Source organism: Petaurus breviceps, unplaced genomic scaffold, assembly GCF_028583685.1.
Source record: "Petaurus breviceps papuanus isolate PSGF00001 unplaced genomic scaffold, PetGlider_PUasm1.0 138, whole genome shotgun sequence".
In the NCBI taxonomy this organism is placed as follows: domain Eukaryota; kingdom Metazoa; phylum Chordata; class Mammalia; order Diprotodontia; family Petauridae; genus Petaurus; species Petaurus breviceps.
Window position 1 is genome coordinate 26326853 of NW_027185694.1, and position 20068 is coordinate 26346920.

Below are 20068 nucleotides of genomic sequence, written 5' to 3' on the forward strand. Positions count from 1 at the left end.
CTTCTCCTTCTTCTTCTTCTTCTTCTTCTTCTTCTTCTTCTTCTTCTTCTTCTTCTTCTTCTTCTTCTTCTTCTTCTTCTTCTTCTTCTTCTTCTTCTTCTTCTTCCTTTCTCTCTTTCTCCTCTCCTCTCTTCTCATATTTAGAAGGGATTGGATTCTCTTAGTGATACTAAGAATTAGCCTTCTCTTCTAAGTGCATTGATTCCTTACCACTGTCCCCCACTCTGTGCTCCAAGGAGCCTTTGCCCTATGCAGCATCCTTTCTCCTTCTGCTCACCTAGTGCAGACCTTTGATTCATCTTCCTAATGCCCATTTCTGACCATATCACTTAAGAAACCACTGATGGGTCCCCATTACCCAGAATCTGACACTTCTGTTTGACCCTCATTGCTATCTGCAATCTGACCACATCAGGACTAATATAGCTACCTTTTTTCCCTAATAAGCATCTTCCCCATTAGCCAGGTGAGTTATGTTATCCTCTCTTCATACCATGCTCACTGTGACCTTCATGACATTTCATTGGTGTATAAAACTATGAAACCTCAATCCAGCCAGCCCCAACTGGCTTCCTCCCTTCAGTGCTACAATCTTAGACCTGACCTGACATCAGTAAATTGAGGTCACTTCTCTCTGGTTCCAGCAGCCCATGCATAGTCAGAATACAGGAAGACAGAAGATAATGTGGACCCTGACTTTGTCAGGTCTCATTTATTACTGATGTGACTGTGGTTGTACCACACAGGGTGGCATAGTAGAAAGACTACTGGACATGGGTACACAGTTCAAGACCCAGCCCTGCCAATCATGAAGCACATACAATAAAAACAACAACATTCATTAAGTACCTACTGTGTTCAGAGAACTGTGCTGGACAGTGAGAGAGAGATTAAGTTTAGATGAGTTATGGTACTTTTACTCACAGAATTGAATCTAGTAGGAGTATTAATTACAAACACAGATAACTATAATATACAATATTTCATTAATGAGTATGTTAGAGAATTGCACAACAATGCTAAGTGAGATCTAGGAATGAAGGGTATTAATTGCTGAGCAAATCAGCCAATTAGCATTTATTGAGTACCTACCATTTGTAAGCAATATGCTAAGCACCAATGAATCAAATCAAGGAAAGTTTCTTGGAGACATCATTGAGCTTGGCAGAATTAGGAGTAATGGACAGAAATGATAGGGAAACCAATTTCAATTTCGTACAGGGAAGAAGTTAACATACGAACTGTCTGAGAGGGAAATGGACCATCCTTAAAAGCAATAAGCTCCATTATAGAGAGAATAACTCCTCAGATATCATTTGGAATAGATGATCTGTGAGGTAGGTCTCACTCTAAGAATCTATAATCCTATCCCTTTTCCTGAGGAAAAAAAAGATCATTCTGTTTGGTCAGTGAATGATACCCTCCATTCCCACTACTGTGGGGCAGAGAGGTTTCCTACAGACAGAGTTAACCTGGAAAATATTTAACATCTGACTTTCAAAATACATATATATTTACATGTATGTAGCCATAGTACTTCTAAATTAGACCTGAATTTTTAACATTTTCTTCATCACCTTCTTAAGTCTAGAAAATTTGCAGAACAATAACTGGAACCGTGATTGAGTAACATTTGCCAATTTCATAGGTGTATGCTCACACTGAAAGTTTAACAACTGGCTCTTGGGAACCGATAGGAGCTGACTCAAGCACAAAATTGCCCACAGAGCAGCTGGCCTCCTTCTGTCTCTCAGTCACAGCATGGGACCACAACACGTAGACATGGAAAGGACCTTAAAAATAATCTGGTTCAACCTCCTCATTTTACAGATGAGGAAATGAAGGGCCAAAGGTTAAGTGACTTGAGAAATGAAGATCATGCAGATAATTCAATGACAGAGTTGGGCTTTGAACCTATGGCCTCTGACTCCAAAGAATCATCTGTGCACAGGAAGAAGTGGCTTGGCAGAGTGTACATCCAAGTCTATCTCTTACAAAATGGCATCTCCCAAATTTCAAACTCTCTGAGTTCTTTTCCAAGTTCAAAGTCCTGCCTTGATCCTAAACCCCAAATCTAATTTATGTAAATGTACTTTAATTTATGTAGATTAAACTGACATTTCCTTTCTGTGGTTTATCCCCAGAATTCTCCCCCAAAATGATCCGATTATGATTGTGAATAGGCAAAAAGCTCTTCCTTTTTGGCTACATGCTGCGTTTGTTTGTTCAGTTGCCTGTCCGAGCAATTTAATTATCAATTCCTGGGGCTAATAGAGCATATCAGCCAATTATGCTACTTTGTGTCGCTCTCACATAATAAGATTGCACATGATTAATGGTTTAATTTCGTGCTTGTTTCTGAATTTTAGGGGATGCTGGCATCAACTTCTAAAGAAAGAACCCTTAGCTAAGAGCCAAGAGATGTAGGTTCTAGGATGGGATCTGCCAATAAATCACTGTGTGACCTTAGGTAAGTCTCTTTCCCCATTCTAGGTCTCAGCATACTCCCCTGTAAAGTTAAGGGATTGGACAATATGATATCTAAGATTCCCCTCCATCCAGAGTCTATGGAACTGAAGCACCCATGTATCATTGTCCTCAACCAGCCTTTGTTTATTCCCATAATCAGAATAGTCAAAATAGGATAGAACAGACCATATATACTGTAGGAGTTCCAAAAGGCGAAGAAGGTCAATACTTATAATCAATAGTGATATTTATAGTATGCTTTGCAATTTGTGAAGTATTTTTACATGACCTCTGTTGAAGAACTCATGCTTTTCCCCATAGGATATATCTTCTAAAAGACTTTGGAACAAAAGAGGATGAAAGTCCTAAAAGTGACTTCCCAGAGTCCAGTGCAGGGGGAAGTGGGTACATAACTAAGTAGGCATGCAGGATTGAAGCAAATTGATTGCTTGAGATAAGGAGTGTAGTAGGGCTAAAATCAGTCTGGTGTCTGCAATAAGTCTGCCACCAATATGGTGAGCTCCTGGTAGAAAGGGCATGGAGGAGACCGTGTTGCTAAGGGAGCACTGAACTGGTCCAGGTAAGAAATGGTGCAAGTTTAAGCTTCCTTATCAATCACCAATAGCCACTAAGTGGCCATAAATGGCCACTCCAATTTGAGTCTGGGCAAAATAGGGGGGCCCAGTCCAAAAGAAGGAAAGATAAGGGAGAGAGATAAAAATAAATATGAATACAGAAAGGAGGTCATTGCTATGGGCACAATATTTTCTTTGGAGCTAGGGTAGAGTAGACCCTCCTGTACTTGTAGGTACGAGTGAGTATTAATTGGACCATCATGACATGAATAGCTCTGGTTCCCACAGGAGGAGCAAGCTGCTGTTCAACTGAAAGTCTGAGGAAGTAGCAGAGTGAGCCATCAGGCACAGGACAAAATTTTCTGTGCCCCTTTGAGCCTAAGGGAGAATTCTACTTCCCAGACTGTGCTATGCTTGTGATGTGATCACTGTTGTTTTCCACAGAAGAGGGTCCGAGCGAGGGAGTCAGAAGATTTACATTCAACTTGGGAATTGTTTCCTTCATCACATAGCAGGAGGCAATGAGAGTAGTCTTCTACTCTACAGAGTGGGGGAAACTGAAATGTTGGCAGCTTCTTAGCTACACATGTCTGTCACTTGTATTTTTATTACACTTTTATCTAATCTCATTAAACTCTTATTAACCAAGACTATGACCTTGAATTGAGACCACTGAAATAAAATTACCCCACTTAGTAAGGCTAAGAGGATAGGGGCAAAAGCTATTTAATTAAGTGCATCATATGCCTGGATATGAAAGAGGTAGGAGTTGGCACATCAGATTAGATGGGTTGTTGCATTTTTTTTGGAAACTACCCCTATCCATGGTCCTGATTGTAGGCATTCTGCTACCAAAAACCTTAATTATTTCATTTGATTCTCATGACCATATTTCAAGGTAAGTTGTACAAACATTATTGTCTCCATTTTATGGATTAAGAAATTGAGACCTAGAGAGGTGAATTGAAGTTAATAAACATCTATTTAAGTGCCTATCCTGTGTGGCACTGTTGGGTGTTAGGTATGTGTGAAGTTTAGATGACACACATTCCCTGCCCTCACAGAGCTTATAGTTTAGTATATATAGAGAGATAAGATATAAATAGACATAGGTATTTAGCTATATAAATAAACTTTAACTATATAAATAAACACAAACACAATAGTGCCTAAGTTAATGTGAAGAGCAAAGTACCATGTTAAAGTCAAGGTGTGGGGAGGAAAGTCAATATGCATCAAAGGGATAAGTGAAGGTTACATATAAAATGATGCAATTGATTTGGATTTTAAAGGATGGAGGTGGTAAGGCATTAAAAGGTCCCCAGAACTGGAAAAGAATAGCAACGATAGTATACATGGAGAAAAGCCATATGATTACAACTTGAAAAGATGTGTGGTGCTAGAAATTACTTCCCCAAGATCACACAGTGAGTTGAGTAGAAGAAGTGGGTGTAAAACCTGGGAACCTTGCCTCAAATTCTGACTCTACTGTCACTTACTTAGTCTATGTTACCTTGCATAAGCCTCTGAGCCTTGATCTCTGCCCCTGTAAAATTAAGACTTTGAATTAGATGCTCTCTAAGGGCCATTCTAACTTTGACATTCTACATTTTAAGGTCCTTTCTATCTTTAAAGTCCATGCAATTTAGTGCCTTTTCTGTTATACCATGCTTCCCTTCCATTTGAAAGAACAGGTTTGTTGTGGTTGCACTGAGTTTTCAAGGAAGAGGATGTCTATTTGTGAATTGTGAGCATCTACATGTTTTACATAAATGATTTCTTTTCATCTGAAGCATCCAAGTTCAAAAGGAAGCTGATCCACCTTCCCCTCATCATTCTTCCTAATATTGTTTCATTGCCCATAAGTGGGCTGGTTCTGCCTCCCTAGCCCAGGAAGCCTTTTGGGCAGGGAAAGCAGGTCGACCAGGGAATCAAGCAATAGGCAAAAGGGCTGGCTGCTCATCAGGATGCTTCCCTAAGGACAGTGTACTTAAACTCATTTTGTTCTTACTTTTCCATTCCAGGATGGAAGGTTGATGGTTCAGGAGCCACCAGGCTGAGAAAAGAGGGTGAGGTGATGGAGGGCCCAGAGAGAATGCATTTGCAAAAAGGATCCTCTTCTGCTTGTATTAATAATTAGCCCCTTCTAATTGGGATGAGAACCACTTCTGGCCCCTTGCCAAGCCATTTGCAATCATAAAAGGGAAATGTGCACTAATTTCACATGTTAGGTAGGATGGGGAAATTTCCTTTTCTACCCATTTGCAGAACCACAGCAGCGGTCTGAGTAAGTTTCTCCAGGCTGTGTGGTCCACAGACTCTGAGCTCATACTTGGAAATGAGGCCATGAACAAATCAAGGCTAAAAGCAACAAGGAGACCCACAGAGCCTCAGGGGCCATTGATCAGGCCTGGTGCAGCATGAACAGGAACCATAAAGCTGTCTTCCAACAGGAGACTGAGGGCAGGACTGGACCACAGGAGTCCCAGAGAAGCTGCCACCCTCTCATAAAAAAAGATCAATGGAGTCAGTAAGCAGAAAGATGAAAAAGGATTCATTTATGAAAACAAGCTTAGCATAATGGTAGACCATTTCTTCTGACATTCAGAGCCTTCTGAAAGAAGGTAGGCAATCACTGTCCACAAAGCACTGTTATTTGAAGTGATGTCCCTAAAATGAAGGCCAAACATTTCTTAAGTGCTCATCTGTGTGGCTAGAGCCTATCACACATGAAAAGAGAAGGCTAGAAGAAACAGTGGGTAGAGTGCTGGACCTAGATTCAGGAAAACCTAAGCTCAAATCTGACTTCAGATACTAACTGTGTGACTCTGGGCAAGTCACTTAACCTGTTTGCCTCAGTTGCATCATCTGTAAAATGGAGATAATAATAGCCCCTTCCAATCCTCCCAAGGTTGTTTGTGAGGATCAAATGAGATAATAATGATAAAGTGTTTAGCTCAGTGCCTGGCACATAGTAAGTGCTATATAAATGTTAGGTATTATTATTGTTATTATTATCGGAAAAAAAATCTAGATTTCAAATCCATGGACCTTAGTTGGAATCTCAGATATGTTAGCCAATACTTGTGTGACTTTGGGTGAGTCACTTAATTTCTCTGGGTCAATCTCCTCATCTGTGAAATGAGACAATTAAACTAGATGATTTCAGATGTCCCTTCCAGCTCAAAAATCCTATGATCTATTAGCATATAAACATTTTTTTTTTGCTTTCTGGAGGGCAATTGGGGTTAAGTGACTGGCCCAAGGTCACATGACTGGCTTTTGTGTTAAGTGTCTGAGGGTGGATTTGAACTCAGGTCCTCTTGACTCCAGGGCCTGCCCTCTATTCACGGAGCCACCTAGGTGCCCCCGATTAGCATATAAACTTAAGAGCATTGTCTGTCTTTGCTTTTCCTTTGTATCCCTAGCAATTAGCCTGCCAGATACTAAATTCTTAACAAATGCTTACCATAATAAGGCATCATGGTGTAGTGGATACAGAGCCAGCCTTGAAGACAAGAAGACCTCAGTTCCAGTCCTTCCTCTGATGCATGTTGGCTACCTGACTCTGGGCAAAACACTTAACTTCTTATCACTCTAACATTCAAAGCCTACTAGTTGTAGAGAAGGTTTCTTCACTGAGGAGTTCCCTAGACCAGTTGAAATCAGAGTTCCAGTCTCTGCCCCAGTAAAGGCCTCTGACCTCATGATTGATCTCATGAAGTAATAGATCATATGATCTGTGGAACTGAATGTAAAAAAAAACTATGGAAAAACTCTCCCATCCCTCAATTCTGCTTCATCATTGTACCTTTAATTCCCTCACTAGAACTCCACTACTTTAAATTTGGAGGGGGCAGCTTTGGTGGTACAGTGGATAGATCACTGGGTCTAGAATCAGAAAGATCTGAATTCAGATTTGGCCTCAGACATTTATTAGCTGTGTGACCCTGGAAAAGTCACTTAACCCCTATTTGCTTCAGTATCTCATCTATAAAATAGGGACACACTAGAGAAGGAAATGGTAAACCATTCCAGTATCTTTGCCAATAAAAATCCACGGACTTTGTCCATGGGTTCATGTAGAGTCAGATACAACCAAACAATAGCAACCTTAAATTTAGCATTGGTCTTTTGAGGGTCTGCTTTTAGAATGCAAAGCCCCCAAGAAGATGGAATTTCAGGATCTGGGATAGCCTTGCTGGGGAAATATTCATAAAATCCTATCCTAGTTATTTAGAATTAAATTGGGCCTTAGACCAATTCCCTCATTTTATGACTGAGAAACCTGAGAGAAACTAAGGAACTTGTACAAGACCCAAACAGGATCAAGAAGCAGAAGATGGATTCGAAGCCTGTTCCTCTGACTCTAAATCCTAGGCTCTTTTTACTATACTTTGGAACATTTCAGATACCTCTTGGATCATATCACCTCTTTCACCCATATCTCAACTAAAGAGCAAGCTTAGTGTATGAAAAGGATAGGAGTCATGGAACCCAAATTTGAGCCCATTTCTGTTATATAGCAGGCATGTGACATTGGGAAAATAACTACCTCTTTGAAACTCAGTTGCCTTATCTATGAAATGGGGAAAATAGTATCTACTCCAAGGGATCTGTTGTGAGGATCAGATGAAATTATGGACAAGATCATAGAAAAAAACCTCATAGGGATTTTAGACCACCCTAGCCTCATTTCACAGAAGAGGAGACTAGACCAGAAAGATTGAGCTGCATTGCTGAGGAAATTTTTACATAACAGTTACTGTGCTGGCAGGACAATGATTGACAGTTCAAGTCTAGTCTGACCCTAACCTGCTAACCCCACAGCTAAGAAAGAATGATGCAAGCCTCCAAGTCTAACAGCACAGAGCTTGGGACAAGAGGACCACTGGAACAAAACACAAGTCTTTAGCTCTAGTCCCGAGGGGATGAAATCACTTTATTAACAAAGATTATTGCCATTCCAATGCACCAGGTAAAAATCAGTTGGTGTTATTAGATATATTTTTGCTTATTTACTTATTTGTGATTTTGTTTTGTTGATTTGTTGTTTTGTGTATTTGCTCTTTTTTGTTTACTTATTTGTTGATTTAATTAAATTTGTTTATTCATTCTTCCAGCCTTCTTTCCTGAATTGAGACTTGGTCTGACCAGGCTCTACACACTTCTAGACAGAATTTTGTAATCTTTTATCGTCCTGTTGTGTGTTATTTGGAGTCCTGAGGCTGTGCTCTCCAGATATTGAGTGTTGTTTTCTTCCAAGATCTTAGGGACAGGGGAGGCTAGGTGGCACAGTGAATAGAACACTGGCCCTGGAGTCAGGAGGACCTGGGTTCAAATTTGGCCTCAGACACTTAACACTTACTAGCCTTGTGACCTTGGGCAAGTCACTTAACCCCAATTGCCTTGCCTACCCCCCTGCAAAAAAAAGTCACATATCTCAGGGACAGCTTGAGTCATGGTATTACAACATTTTAGTGGACTCCAAATGATTGGACACTGTCTGATTATTGTCTCATGGTATTAATTTTGCAGGTTATGGACTCAATTTTTGGTATGAGAAATACAACTGCATGTCTGCCCTCATTAGATCTCCAGTAGATAACTACTGTATGCAGCCCCATCAGCTAGCTGGACTGCCCCCTGCATTGGTTACTTTCCAATGACATGAATGTTGCCCCAAGATCAAAGAGAAAGTGCTGACCACCTTCTGCTGAACTATGACAGCAGAGTGAATACTTGATCTCATTCTAGGACATGATGACAGTGCCAAAAGCACCACCCCTGCTCCATAGTCCCTATGTCCATCACTTGGCTATGAATTGAGTTGCTGATCTTGGACTGGAAAGATGGGCCACTGTGGTTTCTGTTTTTTGTACTTTCAATCACTATTTGGTTCAGTGCTCTTCCTGTATCTTTGTTGGAGTAGCTGTGGGAGAGAGATAGGATATGCAGCTATCTCCTTCCACTCTGTCATCTTTGCTATGTCTTGTTCTAGCTCTCTTCTGTGTGGGAGAAGTTTCTCTCCATCCATTCTGTGAGCTGTCTGAGGGCAGAACCTGGTTCAGTTTCTCTTATTTTGTGCCTCCTGCCCTCCACCAACCACCCCAAAGTGTAAGCCAGAGTCCTACGTAGGGGAGGGAGGAAAGGAAGCAAGAATGAAGGAAAGGAGAAAAGGAGGAATGGAGAGAAGAAACAACATGGCTGAAATATGCCCACTTCAGGAAATTGGTTAGAAAAATCAGTCCCATTACTAAGTTACCACATAATACATCCTCAGAGACTAAAGATGATTGGAGGCACAGTGGGAGTTGGAAGTAAAGCACAGTGCACCAGAAAGCTAATGAAACCAAGGCTACATTGATAGAAGCCTGTTGTCAAGAACGAGAAAAGTTGTGTTGTAGTCCTGAGTCACATTTTAGAAAGGAAGATAGCAAACTAGTGTGACTTCAGAGGCGAGTATGAGAACCAGTATGGGAAAGGGTCTCAAAACCATGCAGTCACATGAGGACAGTTTGAATGAAGAAGGAGTACTTAACCTAGGAAATGAGAAGACTTGATTCAGCATGGACACCAAATCAATTAATTAGTTAATTATTTAAATATGCATTTGAAAAAAATATATACATATGCTAACTATATCAGTTTTAATCTCAGAAGCATAAGGAAGTCTACAAAAATCATGGAAGAACTTGAGACATGGACTTCTCATGACAACACTGAGCATAGTACAGAGGAATGGATTCCAGTGAGAGAGCTAGGTTCTATTCCCTGTTCTGCCACAATAAACTGTACATAATGCCTTCTGATTTCTTGGCCTAAGCTTGAACATCAGAGAAATGTGGGCATTGTACCAACTGGACAGGACTCTATTCTGCCTTTGCACAGATTCCCTTCTTCCCCAGCCTCCCTTCCCCTCACTTATTAGCTTCCTTTCCTCTGTTGTCTCCCCCAGTAGACTGTAAGCTCCTTGAGGGAAGAGACTTTCTTTTTCTTACTTATATACCTAGTGCTTTACACAATGCCGGGCACATAATTGATCCTTAATCAATATGTATTGACTGACTCACCATTTCTTCTATCTTTAAGACTTTGTATTCTAAGGTCCCTTCTCACACCAACATTCTCCAAACCAATGAATCTGTAAATAGTTTAGAAAACAAAACAGAAAAAAATAATGCCTGACAAGTTCCAGAAAGGAACAGGGGACAATCAGTGTGAATTCTGAACATTGGACAACTGATATTGATTATGTGTGGGCTATTAGATGTGATGTGATGACTGTGGACTGTGGGGAGGGAGAAAGAGAAACAGGAAAAATAGACAAGGAAAAAAAGGAGATGGAGGAGGACAGGAAGGTGGAAAACTTTCACCCAAATCTCATTCCAATGACTTATCATGGTGTGGGGAGACCAAGACCTTTCAAATGTTAGGCCAGAATCTGTGGAATTCAAGCCATAGCATGTCCTAGCAAATTTAAGGGCCTCAAGCATGAACTGGCTGGTAGATTGAATATCTGTTGTCTAAGAACCAGCCCAGGTAAGTTTGGGGGGGGGGGCTTATCACCAGGTAGTTTGGAGAGCAATGAATTTGGGGGCCATAACGCACAAAGATCAGCTATTAAGCAATACCAGAGATTTCTTGACTACACTGGAGGAGAGAGTAACTCCACAATGAAATCACAGATTGTTGAAGTATCAAACCAGAGTGTTTTATAAGGGCAATTCACATCTGTTATTTGATCTGAGTCTCCCAATACCTCTGTGAGATAGAAAGGATGGGTGTTGTTATTTCCACTTTATAAATGAGGAAAAAATGAGTCCCAGAGAGGAGGGGTGTCTTGCCCCAGTGAATCACTGGAAGAGGTGATTCACAAAGCATATAAGAAGGAATGGAGTGGCATTGTGTTTATTTGGTGAATAAATTTGGTTTGGTGTTTGTTTGTTTTCTCCTCCAGGCTTCTTCAGGGAGCTAATTTTCTTCCTAGTTCTGATCCCCAGAGCAGCATTCTAATTATTATTCCAGGACTTTCCTTCCTAATCACTGTGTACAGCAAGGTCAGAGCCTCTCAGAACTTAGAGGATCTTCATCACTAGTGAAAATTAAATGGCAGTAAAAGGAGATGAAACCATAACACTGACCAGAGTGGATTTCAAGTTGGCTGAAAGGAGAAATGGTATGGTTTTAACGTGGAGGATGGTAGGGAACAAGGGAAGGAGAGAACCCCATGGTCTTTTCTCCCAATTGAAGTTATGCTCTGGGTTTTTAATTGATTTGGTCACATAAAACAAATACAATGATAGATAATTAAAATATATTTTTATATGAGACTCTCTAGAACACTTCCTTAAGATGACTCATTTGCCTGATTGAGCCATGTATGCTTCTGGTTCAGAATGGAAAGATTTGGCACTTTGGGATGACTTAACAATCATTTGACTCCCACGACAGAAGTACTGGAAGGGGGCCACATTAAAAAGGATTAGCCACTGGAGCTGGAAGAGCCATCCTGCTCAGCAGACCTTAGAAAGAATGACTCTACCTTCCTGTTCTCTCTTTTTGGCCCCTCTCTGGAACATGTGGCATGGAAAATATCTTGGGATTTCCTCTTACAGTTATGGTGTCTTCACACACATATATTGTCAAGGCAAACCTGAGCCCAGGTCTTGGGCCTCTGATTCCCTCTGCTATTTTGTCTTTCTTTCCCTCGGCATATTTTCTCGAACAACAATTCTAAGAGATAGAATTTTGGGAAATGGGTTCTTCTCTTGGTGCTGGTTGCAGTATAGGATGCAGAAACCTACAATAGCAACTGCATTGCTTCCCAAAGAACATTACCACTGAATGGAGGAAGAGCCCAACCCTTGGCTGGGTTTCCCAGAAGTCATTCTCCTGAAGGAGCTACTTAGGCAGTAAAGTAAAGGTGAAATGTCAACTCAGCAGTCACACGAAACAGGTTCTGTTTTGATGTGCTAATTATCCATCTCCCAGATGAGCAAAAGGAATAAAATGTTACTGTTTAATATTTATATCTTTGTCAGCATACATTTATGAGTCTTAAGTGTTTTCAGCACTTCTTCTGTATGGAGGCAATAAATAGCTGTCCTATACCTAATCTACATTGTACATTGAGTACCTTTGTACTGTTTAGGAGGAAGATCCTAGATAGGAACCAAACTTAACCTTTAAGTGATTCTCCCTAAAGCCCTGGGATGAAGGTATAAAGAATCAGAAAGTTTGAGAAAATAACAGTAATAATGATAAATGGCTAAAATTTGTATAGCATTTACTATGTGCTAGGCTCTGGGCTAAATGCTTCACAATTATTATCTCATTCTTTCCTCACAGTAAGCCCAGGAAGCATGTGCTATGCTATTATTATCTCTATTTTATAGATAAGGAAACTGAGACAACCAGAGGTGAATTAATTGGCCCAGAGTCACACAGCTACTCATGTCTTCCTGACTCTGGGCCCAGTGCTCTATCTGTTGAGCCAGTTCTCTCTTTAGAAGAATGACTCCCCCAGAGGTCCTCACACAGGGGATCACTTTAGAGGGAGAGGGGGAGCACTCTAACCACCATGGGCCCAGCAGCATATACATACATGCATATATATATATGCATATATAGATCAATATATGTAGGTATCCACACATGAGTATATTTTATATTGTATTCACACATATACATACATGTACATACATATACGTGTGCATATATATTAAATATGTGTGTATATATATATATATATACTCAGTGTGTGTGTGTGTGTGTGTGTATGTGTGTGTGTACGGAATTGTACCAGTTGGGTCTTCCAATGTGTACAATAATTCAACTGAGACACTACTCAAATTTAAGTGAAAAACATCAACTATCTTTTTAGGTCTTTCTATAAGATGAATCATCAAGAACTGGGTTGGAGCTCAAACTCTGATATTTTATAATTATATGATGGTGAATAAATCACTTTCCTTCTGTGTGCCTAATTTTCCTTTTGTATAAAATGAGGGTGTTAACATTTCCTGCATCACCCACCTCACAGGGTTCTGTAAGGGGAATTTTTTTTTAAGTTAACATGTCAGATTTGGAAAAAATCTTAGGGATTATTTCATACAGTTGCCCTCCTCTCATCATTTATTGAGAAGGAAAATGAGACCCAGAAAGGGAAAGTAATTTGTTCAAAGTACCATAGCCAGTGTTCAGTAGAGACAACATTAGAACCTAGACATCCTGTCTCCCATTTCATGACTCTATCCAACTTATAATGCTGCCCTGTTACTCCAAATTTCCAACAACTCCCTACAAAATGCTGTATCAAACTGAACCCTTTGCTTGGCATTCAAGGCCATTGACATTTGGCCTCACCCTGGTCACCAAATGTGTTAATCAGTGTATCTGATAAGTGATGATCCCCTTACTCTCCCCAAACATACTGTGACTTTCCCCATCATTTAGTTTTTTTTATGTTGTTCCCCTCTTTTGGTTCCTATTGTAATTTCTATATTTTTTATTGTCTCTCCCTCTCTCATTCAGGCTGGAAGTTCAGAGGCTGCTCACCAACTAAATCCTACTTCTGATCAGCAATGAAAGTTATGACCCATTCCATTTACAGTCTGGGCCGATACACCCCCCTCCTTGGAAACCTGATGTCCCTGCTCTTGGGATCAATGCCAAACTTACTGTGGTCACCAGATTAGTTACAGCTCAACAGCAGCTTAGAACTTCCAGGCTCAAACTATTTACCATTCTCAGTCTCCCCTAGAGGAAAAGATTCCAGGCATATGCCAAAAAAGCCCACTAACTTCTTAAATGAAAATAACTTGATAATGCTTTAAAAGTTCTAAAATGCTTTCATCTAAGCAACCCTGTGGGTGACTAAAGAAAGTGTTATTGCTGACAAACAAGGAAAATGATAAATGTTGGAGAAGATGTGGGAAATTTGAAACACCACTGCACTGTTGCTGAAGTTGTGAACCAATTCAAACATTCTGGAAAGCAATTTGGAACTATGCCCAAAGGGCTATAAAACTGCATGCCCTTTGATCCAACAATACCAATACTAGGTCTATATACCAAAGAGATCACAAAAAGGGAGAAAGGACCCATACATACAAAAACATTTGTAACAATTCTTTTAATGGTGACAAAAAAATTGGAAATTGTGGGGATGCCCATCACTTGGAGAATGGCTGAACAACTTGTAGTATGTGAATGTAATGGAATACCATTTTATTATAAGAAATGGTGAACAGGATGCTCTCAGAAAAACCTGGAAAGACAAACATAAACTGATGCTGAGTGAAGTGAACAGAACCAGGAGAACATTGTACACAGTAACAATAACAACATGTGATGATCAACTATGATATACTTAGGTCTTCTCAGCAATACAACGATGCAAGACAATTCCAAACAACTCATGATGGAAAATGTTCTCCACATCCAGAGAAAGGGCTTGGAGTCTGAATTCAGATTGAAGCATTTTATTTTCACCATTTTTGTTTCTTTTTTTTTCCTTCTCATGGTTTTTCCCTTTTGTCCTGATTCTTCCTTCACAACATGACTAATATGTAAAGTTGCTTAACATGATTGTACATATATAACCTAAATCAGATTGCTTGCTGTCTTCAAGAGGGGGGGAGGGAAGGAAGGGTAGGAGAAACATTTGGAATTCAAAATTTTATTTAAAACATGAATGTTAAAAATTATATTTATATGCAACTAAAAAATACTATTAAGTGCACTATTTTTTCACTATTATAAGTGCGAAAAAAAAATAACCGATACTCATTGCAGAAGAGTGTGGCCTTTACCCCATTAGGGCTATCTCATGTAAGCAACTGATGCTGCAGAATGATGAATTTAGAGTCAAAGGATCTGAATTCAAATTCTTACTCTGTTATATTCTTGTTTTTGATACTTGTGTGACCTTGGTAACTTCAGTTCTCTGAGTCTAGGCAAAATAAAATAATTTGCTAGAAAAAAAAAAAAGAAAAGTAGGGGTGGCTAGGTGGTGCAGTGAATAGAGCACTGGCCCTAGAGTCAGGAGGACCTGAGTTCAAATCCAGCCTCAGACACTTAACACAAAACCAGCCATGTGACCTTAGGCAAGTCACTTAACCCCAATTGCCCCCCCAAAAAAAAGAAAAGTGTTTTATTCTATCTTACAGATGAAGAAGCTGAGTCTCAGAGAGGTTTAGTAACTTACCTGTGGCTGCTAAGTGGTAGACTTAGGACATGAACTCAGTGCCTCATACTCTAAGTCTGGTATTGTTTCTTCTCAAGGCCAAGTGCAAGTCCCACTTGTTCCATGAATCTTGTGTCATCCTTCATTGATATCTTTTATTTTCTCCAGAATTTTATAGCATTTCTAGCCTGCAACATAATTCAATGATACCCTACCTTCTAGAGTCCTCAGAGTGTTTCATGTGGAGGAGTCTCTTCCCCGCCACTCTCCTGCCCTCCTCCCACACCTCCCCACACACTTGGATGCAGAACTCCTTCAGGTAGGGATCAGGTTTTGTTTTTCTCTGGTCTCCTCCAAGGATACTTGAACAAATTTGGGACACAGCAGGCTCTCAGGACACACTATTTAAAATATTGATGGTTGGCTGCCATTTCTAGAAGTCAGCTTCTTACTCAAGTTTAAAAGAGTAACTGTACCCCCTCCTCCTTTTTAAAGTTAAACCTGAAGACAGCTGCCCACCCTAACCCTCTGGAAGCCTCTGTGACAGTAGGAAATTCAAGATTTTTTCCCCTAGGGCATGTCCCAGCCTACAGAATACCTCCCAGGACCACTCTGGGATTTTGGAAGCCTACATCTCCCCACACACACACACCCCACCTCTGGCATCTCCAATTTCAGAAACAGCTGAAAATGTTCTGTGGAAAGCCATAGATAACCATGGAAAAAGGCACCAGGCCAACCAGCTGGCTAGTCTCATCACCACCCAGCTCGGAGCGTGGTCAGCACTATTTGGAACTGACACATGGGTAAAAACCTGAAGCTTAGCTGTATATATTTCTCCTAAGCATGCAGAATAGGTAAAATATTATGACATCACCATAAATCTGTCCCTCAGAACCATGTAGAGGCACTTGAGAGAAGATCTGTGTTCAAGTCTGAATTCTACCACTATTTGTGTGATATTAGACAAGGCATTTAACTGCTCTAGTACTCAGTTTCTTAGTTCCTAAAATGATAGGTTTGTAACTAGATGACTGCTGAGGTCCTTTACAGATTGAAAACTGTCTCCTCTAACACTGTCCTGCCCTGTCTCCTCTCTTTATGTTCCACACATCTTTTTACTCCCATATCGTCTATTGGGCCTTTCCATATTCAGTTAGTTAATAAGATAGAGTCCTGGGCTGGGGTCTAGTTCAGACTCTTCACTCTTTACTTCTGTAATTGTGACAATGCCTTTCCCTTTCCAAGTTTCAGTCTTCCCACTGTGCAATGAAGAAAGAAGCAGATTGTTGTTAAGGTTCTTTCCAGCTCTGGTATTCCTTAAATCTATGACTATGGGTGTAGAGCCAAGACAACAGAGTACAGGCAGCAGAAACCCAGCTGAACTCTCCCAACATTCCCCTCAAAACAACTTTAAACTACTTCCTCAAATAAAATTCTGGAGTGGCAGAGGCAAGAAAAGATTGGAGTGAGACATTTTTCCAACATAAGACAACTTAGGAGGTTGGCAGAAGAAGTCTGTAGCACTGGGATGGGTGTTGGCCCAGAGCTCATGCAGCAGCAGCAGAAGCAGTGGGCCTTGGAGTGGTCATGACAGTGGTGGCAGCAATGGTGATGGGGGCAGCAGCAGTTTTCAGAACTCTCAGCAGTAGTTAAGGGGTGGGATAACTGGGCAGAAAAAATCACAGGGGGCCCTATGCTGGCATTGGGTTCAGCTGGTACTGATTGGCAACTCTGTTGCTCGGAATCAATTCTGGGTCATGGTTCCAGGGTGGAGAGGAGCACTAGTGATCAGTCACAAGGGAGCAGGGGACCTGGTGACAGTTCCAGGGTCGAGAAGAGAACTAGTGCTTGTGGCTGCAGGGGAGTAAGGGTCCTCTTGAGTGAAGAACAGAGCATGGACAAGGACAGCAGTAACCACATCTCTCCACAAGTCACACTACTTTGGAAGCACTAAAAACTTGCAGACTCTCAGAACTAGCTCTGAAAACAGCAGGATAAAAAATCCAGAAGCTTGAGACAGTATCTCTCCATATCTATGAGAGCAGAGGTCAATTTGAGCATAAAGTTCAAATTAAAAAAAAAATAGGCTGAAAAATGATCAAGCAACAAAAAATAATTTGTCCATAGAAAGCAACTGGGGATGCAGGGAGGACCAAGACATAAGCTTAGAAGAAGACAACAGTGTGAAAACAGCTACAAAGCTTTAAAAAATGTAATGAATCCTAACAAAATTCTAATCCTGGAAGAGTTATAGAAAAAGATAAGAGTAGTAGAAGAAAATTTGGGAAAATAAATGAGAGTGATGCAAGAAAATTATAAAAAGAAAATGAACAATTTGGTAAAAGAGTCCTCCCCCCAAAATAAAGAAATAACACCTTAAAAAGCAGAATTCACCGGGGGTGGAGCCAAGATGGCGGAGTAGAAGCACGACCCTCCCGCAGCTCCGGCTTCCACCCTCTCCAATCCATGTAAAAAGGGGACTCTAAACAAACTTTGGAGCTGCAGAACCCACAAAATGACACAGAGAAGCTAACCTCCCGCTGAGAACAGCCCGGCAGGCCGGCAGGAATCGGCCAGCGCAGCGCTCTGGGAGCTGAGCCCAGCCCCACGCCGAGGCTTTAGCCCCAGGGTGGGCCTGACCAGCCGCCAGCCAGAGGGACTCCAGATCAGTAGCAGCTGTGTGCGTTTCCAGATTTATCAACACATAGATGCGAAGGACAAGGTGAGAGGCCAGTGCATTCTGGACTTTGGGACCCAGTAAGTGGGAGTGCGTGGCTTTTACCCCCGGGGCGAGAAACCCCTGAGACGCTGGCACAGCCTGCCAGCACCACATGGTGGCTTCAGCTCCTGGCCTGCAGAGTGTAGGGGGACCAAGCACCAGTCTGAGGGGTCATCGCTCTTGCTTTAACCTGCTTGGATCTGGATTGCAGTCTAGGGTGGAGGTCCTGGGGTGTGTGTCCAGCTTGCCAGAGCATGTGGAGACCTCAGAGAGGGCACCCATCTAATACCTCCGGCAGCTGAGAAAACCCCAGCGTTTGGGACGAAAACTCCCCTGTCTGGTGGCAGAGTCCTACTGTGGCAAAAAGCCCAAAAGTCAAATCATTGAGTGGCAAAATGAGCAGGCAAAGGAAACAAAGCAGACAGAAGATTCCAACATTACACTCCTATTTTGGGGATAAGAAGGAGCAAGGCATGGAACAGGAGGAAATCAGTGAAGTCAGAACTCCTGCACCAAAAGCTTCAAAGGAAAATACAAGCTGTTTACAGGCCATAGAGGACCTTAAGAAGCAGATAAGAGAAGTGGAGGAAAAATTGGGAAGAGAAATGAGAACAATGCAAGAAAATTATGAAATGAGAGTCAACAGCCTGACTGAAGAAAATAATACCTTAAAAAACAGACTGTCTCAAATGGCAAAGGAGGCTCAGAAAGGCAATGAGGAGAAGAATGCCTTAAAAAGTCGAATTTGCCAGATGGAAAAAGAATCTCAAAAGTTCACTGAGGAGAATCATTGCTTCAGAATTAGATTGGAGCAAATGGAAGCTAATGACTTTATGAGAAATCAAGATGCTGTTAAACAGATCCAAACAAATGAAAGAATAGAAGGCAATGTGAAATATCTCATGGGAAAAACCACTGACCTGGAAAAGAGATCCAGGAGAGATAATTTAAAAATTATTGGACTGCCTGAGAGCCATGACCAAAGTAAGAGCCTGGAAAGCATCCTCCAGGAAGTTCTCAAAGAAAACTGCCCTGATGTTTTAGAACCAGAGGGCAAAATAGAGGTTGAAAGAATCCACCGATCACCTCCTGAAAAAAGGTCCCAAAAAGAAAACTCCTAGGAATATTATAGCCAGGTTCCAGAATTCCCAGATTAAGGAGAGAATATTACAAGCGGCCAGGAAGAAACAATTTGAATATTGTGGAAACACAATCAGGATAACCCAGGATCTGGCAGCTTCTACACTGAGGGATCGAAGGGCCTGGAATGTGATATTCCGGAGGTCAAGGGAGCTGGGATTAAAACCAAGAGTCACCTACCCAGAAAAACTGAGTATCCTGTTTCAGGGGAAAATATGGTCATTCAGTGGAATACAGGACTTTCAAGCATTCTTGCTGAAAAAACCAGAGCTGAATAGAAAATTTGACATTCAGATACAAGAAGCAAGAGAAGCATGAGAAGGTAAACAGGGAAAAGAAATCATAAGGAACTTATCAAAGTTGAACTATTTTTTTTAAGCAATTGGGGTTGAGTGGCTTGCTCGGGGTTGCATGGCCAGTTGTTGTTTCTGGGTGTGGTGCTGGGTGTCTGGGCCCGGATTTGATCCAGGTCGTCCCGGCACTGAGGCCGGTGCTCTTGCTTGCTGAGCCACTTGGCCAAAGTTGAACTATTAACATTCCTACATGGAAAAACAATAATTGTAACTTATGAAACTTTTCTCAGTAGTTGAAGGGATTAGAAATATATATATATTATATATATATATATATGTCTTTATATGAGGGTATGAAGGCATATGAATACATATGTGAATGTGTGTATATATGTTTACAGGTATACATAGATAGAGGGCACGGGACCAATTTAACAGGAAGGGATGATACTTAAAAGGTGAAATTAAGAGGTGAGAGGGATATAATGAGAGGAGATGGGGAGAGACAGAGTGGGGCAACTATCTCATACAGAAGAGGCAAGGGAAAATGGTTACAATGGAGGGGAAGAATAGGAAGGCAAAAGGGAATGGGTCAACCTTATTCCTATTGAATCTGGCTTGAGGAGGGAGGAAAATACACACTAAATAGGGGATCTCACCCTCCAGGAGAATAGGGGGG